Source organism: Globicephala melas, chromosome 2 (genome assembly GCF_963455315.2).
Source record: "Globicephala melas chromosome 2, mGloMel1.2, whole genome shotgun sequence".
Taxonomy (NCBI): Eukaryota; Metazoa; Chordata; class Mammalia; order Artiodactyla; family Delphinidae; genus Globicephala; species Globicephala melas.
The window spans coordinates 173,569,234-173,589,691 of NC_083315.2; the positions used below are offsets into that span (position 1 = coordinate 173,569,234).

At 52.8% G+C, this 20,458-nt stretch overlaps 1 long non-coding RNA gene across 2 annotated transcripts; it reads left to right on the forward strand.

The window, feature by feature from the left end:
• The first annotated feature begins 317 nt into the window (after positions 1 to 317).
• On the forward strand, positions 318 to 6,851 carry LOC132596891 (uncharacterized). 2 transcript variants are annotated; one of them, XR_009563198.1, is made up of 4 exons: positions 318 to 1,273; positions 2,383 to 2,476; positions 3,361 to 5,336; positions 6,410 to 6,851. It is a non-coding gene; the product is annotated as an uncharacterized lncRNA (long non-coding RNA). The 2 variants fall into 2 exon arrangements; XR_009563197.1 differs by having other exon boundaries at positions 318 to 2,476.
• Positions 6,852 to 20,458: the final 13,607 nt, after the last annotated feature.

Sequence of the window (20,458 nt, forward strand, 5' to 3'; positions counted from 1 at the left end):
GCCCTTGGCGGGGGTGGAAGCAGAGCGGGGACTTTCGTGTCACTGCCGGGATGGGTGCCTGGATGGAGGCCAGGTCCTCAAGGCGGGGCGGGGCGGGGCGGGGCGGGGCGTGCGCCGCCTGTGATGGGTTCCGCCTCTCACCTGTGGTATGTGACCCACCCTCAGGGCGGCTCCCGGGAGGCCACCATCCTTGCTGCCCAGCTGCGGCCGGCGGAGTAGGCGCCACCTTGGGTACTTGAGGAGAGGTTGTCTGTGATGAGTTCGCTTTATTAATGACGAATATAACACAGATGGCCTGTTTTCAGTACCACCTACCCCCTCACGCGCAGGGCCAGGCCTGAGGCTGGCCTCCTTCAGGGTACGTGACTGCATGGGCTTCGCGTGTGATGCGTCTCATCCGTCCTGCAAGAGCTTCCTGTTGGGCGCGCTGACTTCGGGAGGGAGGCGGAGCTTGCACTGGGGCGCTGGTCATGAAGCATTTGCTCGGTGTGTGACGAATGGCCCGGGTTCCGTCTGTTGCCCATGCCCAACGCCACTGAGTCGCAGGGGTCTCCACAGGGCCCCCCACTGGCCCGCACCTGCCACTCTGCAGGGCGTCCCGCCGAAGGCTGACCCTGTGCATGGCTGCGCCTGCAGGTGTGTCCTCGCCGCTTCCGCTCCCATCCCAATGCCCCCAGACCCAGAGGGATGACCCCCTTCGGGGAAGAGCCCGAGGGCCTGCCTGCTGTGCGCGCTGATCTTCCTGGTGCTTGAGGAGAGGTTGCCCGTGGCCCGTTCGCATTCTTCATGACGCACAATACACGGTCGGCCTCTCTTCAGTATCACATCCCGCCTTGCATGCCTCCTGCAAGCTCGCCAGTGTCCGGTGCCCAGCGGCCAGCGACCAGCGTCCACGAAGGCGGAGCACGCGCCGACTCATCCGGGGCCATGGGGCGGGCCGTGGGCGGGGCCGTCTGAGGAAGGAGCCTCCGTGTGCAGTCAGCCCTGCTCAGTGGTACCTGGCATAGGTTGTCTGTGAGGTGTTCACTTTCTATACGATGAATATTATACAGTCAACCTCTTCCCGGTATCAAATCCCGCCTTGGACGACTTCTGCTCTGGTGCAGACTCCGGGCGGCAGAAGCCTCCACGCGGGTTGACCCGTGGACTTGGTTTAGGACCTGTGCCGCTGGCCTCTTCATTTTCCAGCTGCATCCGTTCTGGAGGGTTCCCGAGAGCAGCGCGGAGCGGACTCCGTGGTTCCCGCGGTCCCAGACGGCCCTGCTGGGCCCAGGTGCTGGGCTAGGTTTACCTGCTGACTCTTATTTCCCGCTGGCACCCTCACCCCCACCCCAGCCCTGCCGAGACCCAGGCACGGCAGGATCGCCCAGGGCAGGGGAAGGGTCCAGGGCCCCTGGAAAGGTGAACTCGAAGAGCACCTCCAGAGGATGACCTAGGGCTGTTTGGTATTTGCTAATTGCCCTCTGGGCTCCAGGAAGCCATTTCTGAGCCTGGCTTGCATCATCCCCACTGGCAAGAGATAACTTCCTTGCCTTGGAAATCTCAGCTCTGGGCATGCCTTTCCCCATGGGCTGCTCCTCGGGCCGTGGCCTCTCTGTGCCCAGCACGTAGCGAGGGGTCGCCCCAGCTCCAGGAAGATCAGCAGTGACCTTGCCAGTGGGGCGTCAGGCCTTCAAGCTCTACAGATGCGCCTCCTTCTGCTGGGGTGCCCACCCCTCCTCTCCAGCCCCTCAGCCATAGCCCTGCAGGAGAGATCGCCCTTTCTGGCCTGGACCGCTACCCAGGCCCCCCATCTGCGTCTCCTTCCCGTCCCCCTCCTCCTTCTGCCAGGGAGAACCTTCCAGAGTGCAGTCTGGCTCTCTCTGCCCTGCCCAGAGCCCCTCCGTGGCACCCCTGCCCTCATGCTCGGCTCTAAAACAGTAACTAGTGTCTCAAGGCCCCCAGACTGGCCAACCTCACCCCCTGCCCCTCCCTGCCTATGACACTTTACGGTGTATGCCCATTTTTACGTCCATCCGTCCTCCTGCCGGGAGCTGAGTCCCTGGTGGCCGCCTCTGTGCAGCCTGCCCTGACGCCCTTCCCCCCATCCGGGGTGCAGGCCTCCCTTAGCCCCCCATGCCCTGTATGTTCTTTCCTGGGACACTGCAGAATCTCTTGCTCTTTGCTTCACCCCGCCCCCACCAAGAGTTGCCCCCTTTCTAGAGCAGGGGTTTGGGATTCTGGAGGTGTTGAAATGTCCCTTGCTCAGCAAGGCTGTCCCTGATCACCCAGCCTAGCTCCCACCTCTTCCCAGCAACCTTCTCTCATCACCTTGTTACCATTGTCTTCCTAGCTTATCCAAAATTACCTGATGTTAATATTTTCTTTCTCTCTCTCCTCTAGACTGTAAAATTTCTCAGGGCAGGAAATTTTTCTGTCATGTTGCCTGCTGTGCCTCCAGCCCTGGGATCCAGGCCAGGCCCACAATAGCAGAATGGTGAGTGTTTGTCGATTGAGTAACGGACTCCCTAAGGACTGGGACCTTATCAAGTTAATCCCTAGGAAAGTGCCAAGCACAAAGGAGGCACTCAAGATGTGGTGATGAGCATATGAATATGGTAATTGGTTTTTAGAATTTCTTCACATTTTTTAAAAGCCATTTGATTTTTCATCATTTTCTGCCCCTTCCAGGATGTCATTTGAGAGTCTGAGGTTTGCTGCTGGGTCTGGGCTCTTCTTTCCACTTTCCAGGGGGCCCCCAGGGCCCGGAAAGGAGTGACAAGCCCCAGTACAACCCCACAGACCCTAATTGAGGCCCCACCCCCCACCACCTTCTAGCAAACTCCACAGCACTCAGAGCCGTGTGCTCTGGGGGACTCCATCTGCAACAGGCTGGAGCGTGGCGTCAGGGCTAATATTTTATTCATGGAACTGAATAAATGGGGACATTTGGAGATGAAAATTGTTGTTAATGCATCCACACATCTTCGGAATACATTAAATGTGTGTGGGGGGCGGGAGGGGACATTAGCCTTATTTAATGGCTCCGATGTAAGCATCCCCACACCAGAGCACTGCATTAATGAGCACGGCTGCCTCGGCCCCCTCAATCTCCCAGGCTGCTGCCCGGGAGAAGCATTGCGTACATCGCCGCCACTTGAGAATTATGCATGAGACAAAAGGTCAGCCCAGGGTACCAGACACTGGGCAGCGTGCAGGTTCCAAACTCATTTTAGACCCAAAGACGGTGACCCTGTGCCGCTTGGTGCAGAATTTCATTAAAAGCCAAATTACTGGTTTATCTGTTGTTTGAGGAGAAGAGAAAATAAACAAAGGGCCTTTTTCATCTGACAAGCCGAATGAAAATGTCTGTACCCACAGCAGCCAGGAGGAAAGTCACCACAGACCCTGGAGCCAGAGGATCGGTGACTCGGGGCCATTGCCCAGGCGCCGTAAGTAAGCCAGCCGAAGGTTCCAGCTCAGGGGTGCTCGCTGAGTTCCGGTGCCTGTGTGGGCAAGGGCCCCATGGCCCCAGATTCTCTTTGCATGATGAGGTAGGCTTACTTTTCCCAACACACAGCTTGCCATCCTTTTCGTGGTTTTCCCCTGCACCCACCTGGCACCTCCAGTTTGGTGCCGTTCCTCCTGGAATGGAGTGTTTTCAGTTGGGTGCAGTGCCCACGGCCCTTGGCCCGGAGAGTGGGCCGCTTGCTCCAGAAGAAGACCCAAAGCACAGTGGGAGTCTAAATACCAAAGACCACGTTGAGTGTCTTCGAGCGCGTTTGACGGCTGTATCCACCCCTCGGGCGAGTACAGATCAAGTCAGGACAGTTGGTAGGCAAGAATGAGTGCTCAGACCAGCCCGGTGAGCTCTGCAGGGTGGACTCGGCACCCCTCCCCTCCCCCAGGCTCCCTCTCCTCTCTGCTCTGCCCCACGCTTGCTTGTACCACCCTGCACAGAGTCAGCGGCTGGTGCAGCTCTGGGGACCCATGGAGCTCACAGTCCTCATGGGTCCTTGAGGATGCAAAGACCCCCCCAAATGCCAGGGCTGAGTGAGACCCTTGAGTTTATTCCCCTCCTCTTCCGTCCCTCTACTCGCATCCTCATACACGTAAGAAAACTGACATCCAGGGCGGTAGAATGCTTGGCTGTGACTGTTTTTCCTAAGGGTGGTCTTAAGCTTTGGGGTCTAGACCACCTCTGGCAAATAAGCAGTTTCCCTCTTGGTAACGACAGGGGTGACCCAGCACCCCAGGGCTACGGGAACGCCAAGCGGGACTCAATACCTCATTTCTCAGGGGCTTGCTGGGGGTGACGCTGCTGCCCTGCTCCAGAGCTTCTAGAAGCCAGCGCCTTCGCTCTGCAGTGCCAGCTCATAGTAGGTGCTCAGCTAACGCCTGGATCAAAGCTGGGCTCAGACACCAGCGCAAAGTAAGTATCCGACCTGGGAGTGTATTGAATCAGGTCTTTATTGCCGGGAGGAAGCACACAGGAGGCACTGGGAGGACATTTGTGGAATGAATAAATAAAAGCATGCTCTTTGAGGGAATAAAGGAGCAGAGAAACCAGGAAGAACCTGGGGGAGACAGACATAAATCTCCAGCAAGCACCGCCAAGCTTCTGCAGTCAAGGTTGCTGAAAAGACCCTGCGGAGACAGAGGGGCCATTTGTCACTGCGGGGACGGGCTTGAGGGCCAGGAAGCAAGGGCAGGATGGAACCTTGTTCATCACTTCCGCATTATCCCGGCGGCAATGGAGGGGAGCCCACGGCCATGCCGCCTGCCTGGCGGAATGAGTGCCGGGCTAGGGGTGGGGAAGGACCCCGAGGAAGGGCAGGCTGGGCTGGAGGAGGAGGCAGCCATCTCAGAGCCCACCTCATGCCCTTGGCGCTGCAGTTGTTGTTTTCATACCTATGAGTCCCTATCCAGGGCTCCGCTCCAGTGCCACTTCCTACAGGAAGCCCTCCCTGATCCACCCCTCCACACAGAACCTCAATCTGCAGTCAGATGTCAGTCCTCTGATCCTTTGATCAATAGGTATCTCCTGGCCCAGCCTGCACGCTCCATGGGGACAGGGGCTGTTTCTGGTGTGGTGGCTGTGAGGCCCCTGTGCTTGGTTCGGCCCGGGGAAGGCACTGCATGATGCTGGTTAGCCCTGTCTTGCCTTTGCAGGCACTCTGGACCTGGCACTCGACAGGTGCCCAGTGCATGGACATCCCATGGGCGGAGCCTTGGGTTGACCCCAACCAGGAGCCAAGGGCTGGGCCAGAGGTGGCTGCAAGGACCGCTTCTGCCTAGAGAGATGTGACTGTGAGCTTGGGATCCTGGCCCAACCCTGGAGGCATTCCTTGGATCTGGTGAGTGCTCACCGGAAGGACCACTGGTTGCTTCCCATTTGGGCCTGGCACAGAAGTGGGGTTTGCCCAGGGCACACAGGGTCCAGGGAGCCACGCCCATTATGAGGGTCAGGGCCACCTTACCCGACGTAGCTCCCCTGGCTTCCAACAGTGTTTGTTGAGTGAATGAATGAAACAGGGCCTCCTGACTCCTGCCCGGAGCTCCCTCGACCCCCACCATGGCCTTGCTCCAAGCAGAGGCCAGCCCTCCTCCCTCTGGCTGCAGAAAAGGGAGGGAACCCCACAGGGGCAGGGCTGCAGTAAGCGTACGGGGCGCTTGAGCAGGCTGGGCCCTGACTTGGGTGCCCCGAGCCCCACGCCCAGGGTCCCCGGTCTTCCCTGTGGCAGGACGCTGCTGAGAAGGTGCAGAGTCTGGGGTGTAGGAAACCGTCCAGCGTGCTGCCTCCCACCATCTGCGATATCTTCGTTTTCGCTAACACTCAAAAATAGACGTTTCTGTTATGCTCTCTCGTTGGCAGGGGAGCGGCGGGGCCTGCCAAGGCCTGGGGGAGCCCGCCAGCCTGCGGAGTTTTACTGTACAAACAGTTGGGGAGGGGGGCGTCTCTGCTAACTTGAAATCCCCATCAGTAAACATGCCAATTTAAAGTGTAATTAACTCAGGCCGGAAAACATTCAGCTTTGGACTGCCTTTCACAGTTGACGTTGTTTTTCTTTTATTTATTTATCTCTTTCCGGGTGTGGTGGTGTCTGCGGCAGGTTTCAGCCAGGAAAAATCCAAGGGGGGCTTGAGTGGGGAGGGGGCCGGGTTGGGAGAGGCAGCCATGGAGGGAAGAGAGGGGAGGTCGGACCGACACCCCTTCGGCCCTTGGCCTGGTGTCTCTATCCACTTTCTGTCCAGGGAGATGGGCGCCAGGGGAGGAAACAGAGGCAGAGGGAAGGAGGGCAGACCCCAGTGCCAGCTGGGCCCAGCGATTCAGTCGTGGGCGCGTCGGGGACCCCGGGATGACACTGGGCTTGTGGAGGGGGCTCTGGTTGTCCCTCCTGACTCCCCGCTGTTTTGCCTCCCCTCTCAGTGGCCAGCTTGCTTTCTCTGAACCCATCTTGGAGTCTCAGCCCTTTCCTCTCCTGATCCCATCTCCTGCTTCACACGACTGCACCATGGTCCCTGGTGGTGATCGAGGCAGAGGGCACCCACGCCCCAGGAGACAGATGCACAGCGCCCTCCCTGCCTCACCCAGGAAGCTGGGGGAGGCCCCTGCACCCCCTAGCGTTTGAAGCACCCGGACTTGAGTACCGGGGGACCATCCCGCGGCGGGAAGGACCGGCCTTCACGTGGACCGTGGGGAGGACCGAGGACCGTATGGGCTCATGGAGATGCCAAGGTCCATGCCCTGCCCCACCAGACAGCGGGGCTGGGAGGTGAAAACGCTGGTTAGAAGGACGTAAGAATTCCTGCTCTTCCCTCTGAAGCACTTTGAATCTTGTCAGACCATTTGAGTAATAAACACACATCATAAAAATCTAAATACGTTTGTGTGTCTGTGTGTTCAGAGATGGTGTTGGTTAAGTGGAGGGTTTAGAAACAGAGGCCGTCTGCCTCTGGGACGGCTTCTCACGCAGAGCCCCCGGCCTTGGCCCGCGGAGCACTGCGCGGGGAGCGTCTTCCTGCGGACCACCCCCAACCTGTGAGCTCCCGTCCCGCGTGGGAACCAGAGCCACGGAAGGACGTGCTTTCCTCTCAGTCTCAGGTCTGAGACGGTCCCCCAGCCGCAGCTGCCAGCCCCCACGAGGGGCAGAGAGGCCAGAGCCCAGGGACAGGGTCGGTGCCCACGCCTCGCTCTGCCAGCCTCCGCCTGGTCACGACACAGCCGGGCTGACTCAGACGCAGCCCTGAGCGGGAGCCTCATAAATTACGTAATTACCTACGAAACCTGCCACCGCCGGCTCTCAGCCGGGAAGGACACGCTCCGGCCGTGGGTGACTCACGCTGTTTTCCCCAGAGCCTTTCGCCCGCGCTCTGCCCGCTGCCTTGACCTGGGCTGCCTGGACTGCGGGGGAGCCAGCTGGGCTTCTTCCCCGGCTCCCCAGCATAGGAAAGGCAGGCAGCCACCGTTCTGCCAGCGCTTCGGGTTGGGGGGGTACCTTCTTCAGCCCCCCTCTGCACCCCCCATGGCCCTCCAGATGGACAGCTCCCATCTGACAGAGGAGGAAACTGAGGCCCAGAGAGGTTGCTCTGACTAGTGTCAGAGCGTAGACCTTTGGATGAGTGCAGCCGCTGGGTAGACCCCCAAACCTCTGGCCCCTCCCCTCTTCTCCAGAGTCCCTTGATGTGGGCAAACGCTACCTCTGGAAAAACACTTCTACTCTTGAAAGTGACTTTGACTTTGGGCAACAGGCATAAGGTTGCCCTTCCAACCTGAACTGGGTGTATATACCTGGTGGGGGATGCTGGGGGAGGGGATGCCATTCTTATAAAGAATGGGGTCTGGGGAGCGTGGGCTCCGATGAGGACTTAGGTTCACATCCAGCCTTTGTCACTTACTGGCACTGAGCCTCGGTTTCCTCATCTACAGAATGAGCACCCACCTCGCAGACGGGATGAGAGTGAAATGGGTTTCACGTATACACGAAGTGCTGACCGGGTCAGGTTCTCACTGAAGTGGGGTTTCCCTCCCACTGACCCATGGCTGGCGAGGGTCCCCGGGGACCCTGAAGTCACAACACACCTGCAGCCTGACCCACCCCGGCCTGGAGACCACCCCCTTCTCATGGTCCAGACTACCCCTCGTCACTGGCCACAGTGCCCAGCCCCTGGGCACGCTCCATCTGCCTCCCAGCTCCTGAAGGCGCGCCCCAAACAGAATCACAAGGAACAGAGCCTGTTATGTCCAGAGTCACGTGCAGCTCTGCAGCAAGGTCACGAGGGTGCCGAGGGTCCCCAAATAGATGTGCTGAGGGGCTGGCTTCCTGGGGAAAATCTTGGAGCAGGTACTTTTCCTCCGATGGCCTCAACCTGTCTTTCCTTCCTCATCATGATCCCCCTGGGGCTGGCCCACCGTTCCAGTAATGATATAACAGCCACCCTCTCCAACTGCGCACCTACTGTGCCAGGCAGGAGCTGGATGCTACATCCAAACCCACAGGAGAAGGTCCTGGCGAACAGCACAAATCTGGAGGCAGATCTTGTCAGGATCCTGGCTCCACGTGAACCCTGGGAGGTCACTTGCCTGCACTGGGACTCAGTCTTCTCATCTGTAAAATGGGTGTAACTGAATCAGACTATGTGACATTGACGTCCCAAGAGTCCCTTCCTGTACCATCACCGCATGTGACCAGGCTTCCAGGTTATGGGGTCACTGTCCCCTCAACCACCAAAACACCCCACCACCATCTCTGCTCCCTCCATCGTCCAGGGGGTCCCAGCCCCTCCACAGTTCTGCATTCACAGGGAGGTGGGACAGGGCAGGGCTCACACGCCCTCTCTCCCTGGGACTCCTCACCCCCTCCTTGCCTCCACTCCACAACCCCCTCCTCACCTCCCTCTGCTCTCTGCCCCCTTGCTCTTTTCTTCCCCAGGCACCATCAAGCCAGAAGTGTCCACGGAAGTTTCTAGAAGTTACCCCGGGGAGTTGCAGCTCCCTAGAGGGAACACCCGGAATCTGAGCATCAGGCCTCATTGCTCATGAAGCTTCAGTTCTGCCACAGGATGGGGAGCGGTGCTGTTGCCTGGGTCCAGCCCCTGTGGCCTGGGGGCCAGGCCTCCCCTCATCCCTTCCTGTAGCCCTTCATGGGACTCCGGTCCTATCAGGGATGCTGGGGCATCAGAGGGGCTTTGCTGGCTCCCCAGGACACAGAGCACAGCCATTTCCTCAAGGCAGTGCCCTGGGGCACAGGCTCTACACACCAACTGCCTCCGTTCTCATCCCAGTGTAACACTGTGCGCGGTATTTCATCTCTGTGGGCCTCAGGCTTCCTATCTGTTAAATGGGGCTGTCATGAGGATTAAATGAGTTAATCCGTGCAAGTGGATGAATATTAGCTGTGAGACGCTTCACTGCTCATCGTCTCTGAGACCCCGTGAGATACCTAAGGTGCCCCCCTTTATTCTTCTGGTTGAGGTGGTGGTGTGCCCCACTATTTTTTTGCTCCCTTGCCATGATCACTGACACCTTTGGTCCCCAGAGTGAGGGGTCACAATTTGACTATCGCAGAGGTCAACTTCTCAGCAGCCTCCAGACCCTTCTCCGCTGGGGACACTCCTGTCCCGGCTTCCGGGCTGTGAGGGCTGCAGATGGGGAGGGGTGGCTGGATGCTTGGATGGGAGGGTCCAGAGATAGAATTCAAGTCAGGGTGTGGAGCTAGATGCCGGGAGACAAGACCAGAACTCAGCACACAGCCTGGCACCTGGGAGGAGCCGGAGAATTAATGACAAAATGGGGGCCCCCGGGCTTGGGGACCCTTGGATGTATCTTAGGCCAAATGGTTTGGTGTCAGAGGACAGGACAGACAGGGCCAGGCAATGTTGGCCAGTGGTCAGCGCTGTGACTCAGGCTGGTTCTGGGTACCGTGGGGACCCCTGAGCTGGCAGCCCCAAACCTCAGCAAGGGGCCTTGTGGCATGGTGCTCTGTCCTGCCAGCCCACGACCTCAGCATGGACTGTCAGAGGGTTGAGGAATGTGTGTGTACGTGTATGAATGATTGCCTACCCCACCATGTGCACATGTACACACACGCAGATATGCACATGAGTAAGAGAAGGCTTTCTGTGTGCTTGCCAAGGTCAGGGACCCTGGACAGGGTGCACCGGGGTCAAGGGAGTCAGGAAGCAGAAGTGTCTACTGCCAGAGATGGTGAAGAGTAATGGGCATTAATGGAAGGTGAGTACTGGATCGGGAACTGAGCTAGAAGAAAGGTCTGGGGTCAGAGTGGACCTGGTCCTCTCTGAAGTAAGGCTACTCACTAGTTCTTTCTGAGACTAAAGCAACTGACACCCTGTGCAGCTGTCCCTGGGTCACTCTGATGCCTCTGAGTCACAGGACTCTCTCATCCTCTGCTGGTCACTAATGAAGTTGACTCCACTGTGGCCTCCTGGTGATGAGCCCTCTCTGCTCAGAGGGGGGCGGTCGCTTCCACTCACACCCAGTTCCCCTAATGGCCACGCTCATTTGCTTCCCGCGGCACAGGGGGCACTGCCTCTGCTCTGAGGACTGCTCAGCAGACACACCTCTCCTTTGGCGGCACACCTGACAGAGCAGGGCTGGGGTCATGCACTACCCAAGAATACAGTCAAGTTTTCTCACAGGAAGAAAGTTTGTTTTCCAGAATCAACTACATTTCCAGCCCCCAGGACAGGGATGGGAGACTGGGGGGTGGGGAGGGCAAGTGGATGATAGATTAAAGGTGCTTCACTCCCCACTTGGGTTCCAATCCTTTAACCATGAAGACAGGGATGGGGAGGAAAGTGTCATTGATGTTGCAAGCACCACACGCTCCAACACCTGAGCCACAGCCCAGCTCTGCAGTGGACTTGCTGTGTGACCTTGGGGAAGTCACTCAGACCCTATGTGCTTCCGTTTCCTTACTGCGTGACCTGAGTTTTTTGGAGAGAGACCTGAGACCCCGCCTGACACAGCGTCGTGCGGAGAGCTGGCGCTCCGTCACCCCGAGGGCTCCCTGCCAGCATCCTCGGCCCCTCCCCCCCGCCCCCCCCCCCCCCGCCTGGCGCAGACACGGGGGATGCTGGGTGCGTGGAACAGACCACCTTGAGCTTGGGGCACGGCCGCTGTGCACCGGCCTCTCCCCCGCAGAGGGAGGAAGACTCAAACCGAGCCCTCCGAGGGGCCATGGACGATGACTGGCGCAGGGGCTCTCGGTCCCCAGGATGCGGGGGCGGAGGCCCCTTCCTGGAGTCCTGGCTGGGTCGGTAGGGCTGTTGTTTGTCTCCCGTCTGCTGTCACCTTCCGTTTAGCATCATCCTCACGGCGCTGACGTTTTCCTGAGGCCAGTCCAGGAGGAAGGGAGCCGGTGGCTGCTCGGGACACGCAAGGGGGGAGACGGGGTGTGGGTGGTGGGCCTGGGCTTTACCAAGGCTGCCTCCTCCCTGGACTTGCGGTGAAGAGGTGGTACGGGCCCCTCCCCCATGGCGGGTCACGCCATCGGTCCCCCCCAGGCTCCAACAGCCGTAGGTTTCCAGCTTCCCCGCCTCGTTTGTGCACAGCAGAGCGGGTCCCTGGGTAGCTCTCCAGCCTGAAACACGGCAGCTGTCCTGTTTCCTCCTGCATCTCCTTTCCCTGGGACTCAGTGCCGGTGTTTGCAGCAAAAGGAGTCTCAGCTGGGGACTCAGCGGCCTTTCCTAGCCACCTGGCACGTCGTAACCTGTAACAAAACAATAGCCATTAGAGTACGTTAATATTCAAGCACGCAGTTTCCACTTAACCGGTGGTTTCCGAGCACCCCACGCGCTGGACAGAGAGCCAGTGGTGCCCAGTCTCTCCCTAGCCAAGTGCAAGGCCAGGAGACAAAAGAGTGAGACCCCAAGAGGCCTGGGGCAGCTAACGGGACGGGGTGCCCACTCTCAGGGCCGGGGAGAAAGAGCCTTGGGTCATTCCCTCAGCGCAGTGGGATGAACCCACGGCCCCAGGATGCTGTCCGGGGCACGGGAAGGCAGCGGAATGCAAAGAGCGTAAGTGCGTCCCTATCCTTTATCGCCAGGAATGCACCTGCCGCCTGTCTGGCAGCTTTTAATACCACCTCTCCCATTTTCGGCTGGAAGAAAGTCAGCTTCGGCTTGGGAACCCATCTGCCTGAGGTCCCCGTGGGAAGGCGGCGGCGGTGGAGTTAACACAGCCCCCAATGGCAAACCCTCCGGAAAGGCAGGTGCTGGCTGTCACTGTCCCAACTGACATCCTCGTACCCCGGGGTGGCCGGTGGGTGGTCCGGGCTGCCAGGCTGCGGGGGAAGAACCCAACTTGGGTCCCAGGGAGGTGGATTTTGAATGGTTGCCGGGAGGGTGCAGAGCGGGAAAGCCACTGACGGCAGAGAGAAGGCCAGGACACGGCTCAGCGGGCAGAGGGAGGGCTTGGGGGGTCCCGGGGGTCCTGCCCTCTGGCCCGTGGCTAAGGCAGGACATTGTACCCCGGGCTGCACAAAGAAGAAAAGTTTGCGCTCTTCTCGGGGCTGTGTTTCCCCGTAGCCCAGGGCGGTTCGGCGAAATCACTGAGAATGAGGCTGCTGGTTGCTAATGGCCTTGGGGAAAATGGGATGCAATTTAGCCGTTATTTTTCCGGCCCAGAGCTATTGAATAAATGAAGCGCGCTGGGTCTGAGTCACCGGCTGACACACCGCCCGGCTCCTGGCGTCAGGGCCGGCGGGGCGGGGCGGGGCGGGGGCGGGGGGCCTGGAGAAGGTCTGTGAGGGTGGTGGGCGGGTAGCTGGTGGGCTGCTCTCCACTTGCCTGGCGCAGGATGGGAGGGCGAGGGGAGGGGGAAGAGGTGGCCTGGGACGGGGGAGGTGGGGGAGGGACGCAGAGCAGAGCTTGTTACGCGCATGGGACAACGGGGCAGGATGAGGGCGGGCGACAGAGGGGGTACTGAGAGGGGAGAGGGCGGTAGGCAGTGAGGGGCTTGCAAGAGATCATGACCTTGCCTCAGGCGGGGGCAGCCGCTGGGGGACCATTTGCCATCGTCACGCACAGTTAGGGGCCTCCCCCAGGCTTGGGGACTCCTGGAAACGTGGGCAGCAAGCAGACTACCACCGCTTGGGGGAGGGGAGATCAGTCCGTCTGAGCCTTCGGCGTCGCCCGCTTAGGACCCCCTCCCGCGCGCCCCGCCCGCCGCGGTGGGGAGGGGGCGGCAGGGGGGACGGCGCTGGGGTTTGTCCGCAAGCCGCGTGTCTGCGGGACAGCAGCCCGTGAGCTGGGGGCTGCAGTGGGGGCAGGGCTGCAGCCGGCAGACCCTGCTCTGCGCTGGGAAAGCTAAAGGCCGCCTGGGGCCCTCTGGTGCGGTGAAGGGAGGAAGCTTGCCAAACAGCCCCACGGGGGGTCAGCTCCAGGCCTGGGGGGGGGGGCCGGGAGGCTGGGTGGGGGTCCAGAGCTCCCTCACCTGTAGGAAGCCCCCCACCCCCCACCCCCCGCGTGGAGGCGGAAGACCTGGGACATCCCTGGCTTCTCTAAGAATCTGCTGTGTGACCCTGGGCGGGCGCAGGCCTCTCTGAGCCTTCAGTTTCCAGGTGGTAAAATGAAAAACGCAAACAGTGGAAAGTCCTCCTGAGTAGGTAGTCGGTGCCCATGTAAACATGCAGTCTGCGCCGCCAGCCCCCGGGATGGCCAGAGCCTACGGGGCCAGGTTTGGACCCTAGGTCTGAGTTGCTGGATTCTTCTCACACTTTCCAGAACACAGTCGGGGCACACATGAGGGGGCAGGTGCTCCCCACAGAGAGCCTGCTCCCAGCCCCAGTGAGGCTGTCACAAGGGGGCCTCCTCTTCCTCTCCCTGATACCCCCTCCCCCTCACTTATGTCACCCCAGAGCCTCCTTCCAGGGTCCCATCACCACCAGCCCCCTCCAGGAAGCCTGCAGGAGGACACAGCCAGCTGTGAGCCCGGACCAACAGAGGGGAGAAGAGGGGTTACAAGATTCGGACCTCCCGGTCCAGGGGGCTGAACTGTGGAAGGACGCTGGCAGCTTGGCACAGAGCACCCTGTGATGGGTGGCTGTCCCCCTGAGCCACCAAGCCCACCCACTTGCCCTCAGGTCCCAGATGTCTCTGGGGGACTCCCTCCTCCCCTGCCAGCACCACCAAACTCTGGAGGTGCCCGGGGAAGTTGCTTCAGAAATGCAGGATATAACGTGGCCAAGGTGCCTGTGCTCTGGGCTCCCTGGTGGGTGGGGCCCCTTCTCAGGGTGCTCACCCCTGTCTGTTCCTGAGAGCAGGTGAGTGCACCACTAGGCAGCCGGCCCAAGGCTCTTCCTGTAGGAGGGACAGCCAGGGTCAGCCAAGGGTGTCCCTGTTGGTGGTGGAGAGCCTGGCACTCTCGCCCTCACATCACTGAATGCTCCCCTTTGCTCTCTAATGGAGCAGCCCAGAGCCACACAACTGGCGTGTCAGTGCCCTCAGCCAGAGGCCAGCAGGATCCCACCCGCAGATGAACAAGTCGGGGCTATGACATATTGCAGCGAGGAAGCCTGGGGGCGTCTCGGCGTGCTCCGATGTGGGTTTGATTAGGAGGCTTGGGTCGGGGTGGGGTCTACGCAATCTCTAGGTGGATTGGATCCTGTCGAAAAGCGGGAGCTTCTATGACTGGGCGTCTCAATAGACCTTTTCTGCAGACTAGAATGGAGATGAAGCTGCAGTTGGGAAAGAAGCAGCTGTCCCTCATTTTAAGCCAAGAGAGGGGCTGCTTGGCATTCTGCGGAAGGCGCAGCGACCTTGTTTCTGTCTGTGCTGAGACAGTTATGAAGTGGCCTTGCTTTGTCTCATCCCATCACCGTCTCTGAGGAGGCTTGTCTGAGGTTGTTCTCTGTGAGATGGTTTATATCCAGGAGGAGAGTAACCCTGCCCAGCTGGGAGTGCCAGGCCAGCTTCTGGGGAGTGGGGCCAGCTCCTTTCTCTTCTTCCCTAGTAAAGAGCGAGGTGAAGCTCAACCACCTGCACACCTACCTGCAGAGCATGATTCCAAGCATTTATTTTTAGGTTAGGGTTGCTTTCTTTTTTTCCCAGCTTTATTGAGGTGTAACTGACAAAACTGTGTACACTTAAAGTGTACAGTGTGATGATTTGATATACCTATGCATTATGAAATAATTACCATAATCAAGTTAATTAATACATCCATCACCTGACAGAGTTACCTTTTTCGTATGTGATGAGAATGTTGAAAATCTACTCTCTTAGCATCTTTCAGGCATACAAAACATTATAGTTAACGATAATCACCACGCTGTACGTTAGATCACCAGAACTTATTCATCTCATAACTGGAAATTTGTACCTTTAACCAGCATCTTCACTTCCAAGGTCCAGGCAACTACCCTTCTACTCTCAGTTTTCTATGGGCTTAACCTTTTTTTTTTTAAGATTCCACGTGTAAGTGATATCAAGTGAGAGTAATTGTCTTTCTTTGCTCAACTTATTTCACATCACATAATGTCTGCCAGGCTCATCCATGGCAGGATTTCCTTCGTTTTTATGGCTGAATAATATTCCATTGTACACATAAAACAGTTTCTTTACCCGTTCCTCCACTGATGGACGTTGTTTCCCTATCTTGGCTCTTGTGAATGATGCTGCAATGAACGCGGGATGCAGATATCTTTTCAGTTATGCTTTTATCTTCTTTGGATAAATACCCACAAGTGGAATTGCTGGATCATGTGGTCATTCCACCTATCTATCTACTACATCTTCTTTATCCATTCATCTGTTGATGGACACAGGTTGTTTCCATATCTTGGCAATTGTAAATAATGCTGTTATGAACATTGGGGTGCATGTATCTTTTTGAATTAGTGAGGTTTTTTTTTCAGATGTATACCCAGGGGTGGGATTGCTGGGTTATATGGTAATTTTATTTTCAGTTTTTTGAGAAACCTCCATACTGTTTTCCACAGTGGCTGCACCAATTTACATTCCCACCAACAGTGTGTGAGCGTTCCCTTTTCTCCACATTTGTGCCAACATTTGTTATTTGTGTTCTTTTTGATGACAGTGTATCTGAAAGCAGCAGGATACACATTCTTTTCAAGTGCACATTGAACATTGTCCAGGACAGATCACATGCTAGGCCACAAAACAAGGCTTGTTAAATTTAAGAAAAAATCATATCAATCACCTTTTCTGACCACAAAATTATGAGACTAGAAATCAACTATAAGAAAAATTATCTGCAAAAAAAAAGCACAGCTATATGGGTACTGAACAATATGCTGCTAAACAACAAATGGATCACTGAAGAACTCAAAGAGGAAATCAACAAACACCTAGGGATAAATGAACACGAAAACACTATGATCCAAAACGTATGGGAGGCGGCAAAAGCAGCTCTAAGAGGGAAGTTTATAGCATACAAGCTTACCTCAGGAAACAAGAAAAACCTCAAATAAACAACCTAACCTAACACCTGAAAGAATTAGAGAAAGAAAAATAAACAGAACGCAAAATTAGTAGAAGGAAAGAAATCATAAAGATGAGAGCAGAAGTAAATTAAATAAAGACTAAAAAAGTAGAAAAGATCAATGAAACTCTAAGCTGGTTCTTTGAAAAGAGAAACAAAATTGTTAAACCTGTAGCCAGACTCATCAAGAAAAAAGGGAGAGGGCCCAAATCAATAAAATCATAAATGAAAAAGAAGTTACAACCAACACCACAGAAATACAGAGGATCATAAGAGACTACTACAAACAACTGTATGCCAATAAATTGGACAACCTAGAAGAAATGGAGCCAGGACGAAATAGAAAATCAAACAGACCAATTACTAGTAAGGAAATTGAATCAGTAATTTAAAAACTCCCAACGAACAAAAGTCCAGGACCAGACAGTTTCACAGGTGAGTTCTACCAAATATTTAGAGAAGAGTTAACATCTATCCTTCTCAAAGTATTCCAAAAATTTGCAGAGGAAGGAACACTTTCAAACTCATTCTATGGGACCAGCATCACCCTAATACCAAAACCAGACAAAGATATCACAAAAAGAAAACTACAGGCCGACATCACTGATGAAAATAGATGTGAAATTCTCAACAAAATCCTAGCAAACCAATTCCAACAATACATTAAAAGGATCATACACCATGATCAAGTGAGATTTATCCCAGACATGCAAGGATTCTTCAATATCCACAAATCATTCAATGTGATACATTAGCAAATTGAAGAATAAAAATCACATGATCATCTCGATAGATACAGAAAAAGTTTTTGACAAAATTCGACATCCATTTATGATAAAAACTCACCAGAAAGCAGACATAGAGGGAACATACTGCAACATAAGGCCATATATGACAAACCCACAGCTAACATCATACTCAATGGTGAAAAGCTGAAAGCATTTCCTCTAAGATCAGGAACAAGACAAGGATGCCTACTTTTGCCACTTTTATTCAACATAGTATTGGACATCCTAGCCACAGCAATCAGAGAAGGAAAAGAAATAAAAGGAATTTAAATTGGAAAGGAGGATTTAAAAAGTCACTGTTTGCAGATGACATGATAGTATACACAGAAAATCCTAAAGACACCACTGGAAAACTACTAGAGCTCATCAATGAATTTGGTAAAGTTGCAGGATACAAGATTAATACACAGAAACCGGTTGCAGTTCTATACGCTAACAATGAAGTATCAGAAAAATTAAGGAAACAATCCCATTTATCATCACATTAAAAAGAATAAAATAACTAGAAATAAATCTACCTAAGGAGGCAAAATACCTGTACTCTGAAAACTATAAGACATTGATGAAAGAAATTGAAGATAACACAAACAGATGGAAATAATATACCATGTTGTTGGATTGGAAGAATCAATGCTGTCAAAATTACTATACTACCCAAGGCAATCTACAGATTCAATGCAATCCCTCTCAAAATACCAATGGCATTTTTCACAGAACTAGAACAAATAATGTTAAAATTTGTATGGAAACACAAAAGACCCCAAATAGCCAAAACAATCTTGAGAAAGAAGAACAGAGTTGTAGGAGTCCTGCTGCCTGACTTCAGACTATACAACAAAGCTACAGCAATCAAAACAGTATGGTACTGGCACAAAAACAGACACATAGATCAATGGAATAGAACAGAGAGCCCAGAAATAAATCCATTCACTTATGGTCAGTTAATCCACAACAAAGGAGGCAAGAAAATACAATGGAGAAAAGACAGTCTCTTTTTCATTGTGTCCAGTTTTATGCCCGTACCATACTGTTTTGATTCCTATATCTTTGTAGTACAGTTTGAAATCAGGAAGTGTGATGCCTCCAGCTTTGTCTTGGCTATTTAGTGGTTCCATACAAATATGAGGACTGTTTGTTCTATTTCTGTGAAAAATTTCATTGACATTTTGATATAGATTGCATTGAGTCTATAGATGGCTTGGGGTAGTATGGACATTTAACAATGTTAATTCTTCCAATTCATCACCATGGGATATTTTTCAAATTATTTGTGTCTTCTTCAATTTCTTTCAATTGTCTTATAGTTTTCAATATACAGATATTGTACCTCCTCAGTTAAATTTATTCCTGAGTATTTTATTCTTTTTGATGCAATTGTAAAAGGGATTAGTGTCTTAATTTCTCTTTCTGATAATTTGTTATTAGTGTATAGAAATGCAACTGATTTTTGTATATTGATTTTGTATTCTGAACCTTTACCGAATTCATTTATTAGTTCCAACAGTTTTTTTTAAATGGAGTCTTTAGGGTTTTCCTTATATAATATCATACCATCTATAAATAGATGACATGTATAGACTCCATATGAGTCTCTTATGTTCCTTTGTATTTTTCTGGTATCAATTGTGATGTCTCCTCTTTCATTTCTGATTTACTTATTTGAGTCTTCTCTCTTTTTATCTTGGTCTAGCTGAAGGTTTGCTAATTTTATTACCTTTAAAAAACGAGTGCTTCACTTTGTTGATTTTTCTATTGTTTTTCTTCTATTTCATTTATTTCTGCTCTGATCTTTATTATTTCCTTCCTTCAGCTAACTTTGGACTTAGTTTCTCCACTTTTTCTAGGTACTTGAGGTATAAAATTAGGTTGTTTATTTGACATGCGTCTTTTTTCTCAATTTAGATGTTTATTTCTATAAACTTCCCCTCTTAGAACTGTTTTTGTTGCATCTTATGAGTTTTGGTATATTGTGTTTCCATTTTCATTTTTCTCAAGATTTTAAAATTTTACCTTTTTATTCCTTCTTTGACTCATTGATTGTTCAGGAGTGTGTTGTTTAATTTACACGTATTTGTGAATTTTACAATTTTCTTCCTGTTATTGATTTCTAGTTACGTACCATTGTGCTCAGAAAAATACTTGATATAATTGCAATCTTCTTAACTTTGTTAAGACTTGTTTAGTAGCCTAACGTATGATCTATCCTGGAGAAGTGTGTGCTTTAAGAAGAATGTTGTATGGAATTTTCCTATATGTTTGTTAGATCCACTTCTCTGAAGTGTAGCTCAAGTCTAATATTTCCTTATTGATTTTCCATCTAGATGATCTATCCATTGTTGAAAGTGGAATATTGAAGTTCTCTACTACTTTTGCATTGCTGTCTATTTTTGCCTTCAGGTGTGCTAATATTTGCTTCATATTTAGGTACTACAATGTTAGGTGCACATATATTTATAATTGTTATATGCTTTTGATAAAGTCACCCCTTTATCATTATATAGTGACCTTCTTTGTCTCTTGTTACAGTTTTTGACTTCATATCTATTTTGTCTGACGTAAGCATAGCTACCCCTGCTCTCTTTGGGTTTCCCTTTGCATGGAATAGCTTTTCCCATCCCTTCACTTTCAGCCTATCTGTGTCCTTAAAGCTGAGGTGAGTATCCTGTAGGTAGCATATAAATGAGTCTTGGTTTTTTGCCTATACAGCCACTCTATGTTTTTTGAGAGTAAAATTTAACCTACTTACATTTAAAGTAATTACTGATAAGTAAGACCTAAGTATTGTTATCTTGTGGTTTTATGACTATTTTGTAGTTCCTTTTTTCCTTTATTCCTCTCTTTTTTTCCTTTCCTCTCTCCTCTTTTGTGATATTCCATAGCATATTCTTTGATTCCTTTCACTTTATCTTTTGTGCATCTACTATATGTTTTTTCCTTTGTGATTACCATAAGACTTACATAATACATCTTATAGTTACAACAGTCTATTTTAAGCTGGTAACAACTTAACTTTGATTGCATACAAAAGGTCTAACTTTGATTCATCTCCCACATTTTGTGTTTTTGATGTCACGATTTAAAATTTTTGTACTGTATATCCATTAACAAATTGTTGTAAATATAGTCATTTTTAATACCTTTGTCTTTTAACCCTTATACTAGAGTTAAGTGATTTATATACCAGCATAATATTACTAGAGTGTTCTGAATTTGACAACATACTTAC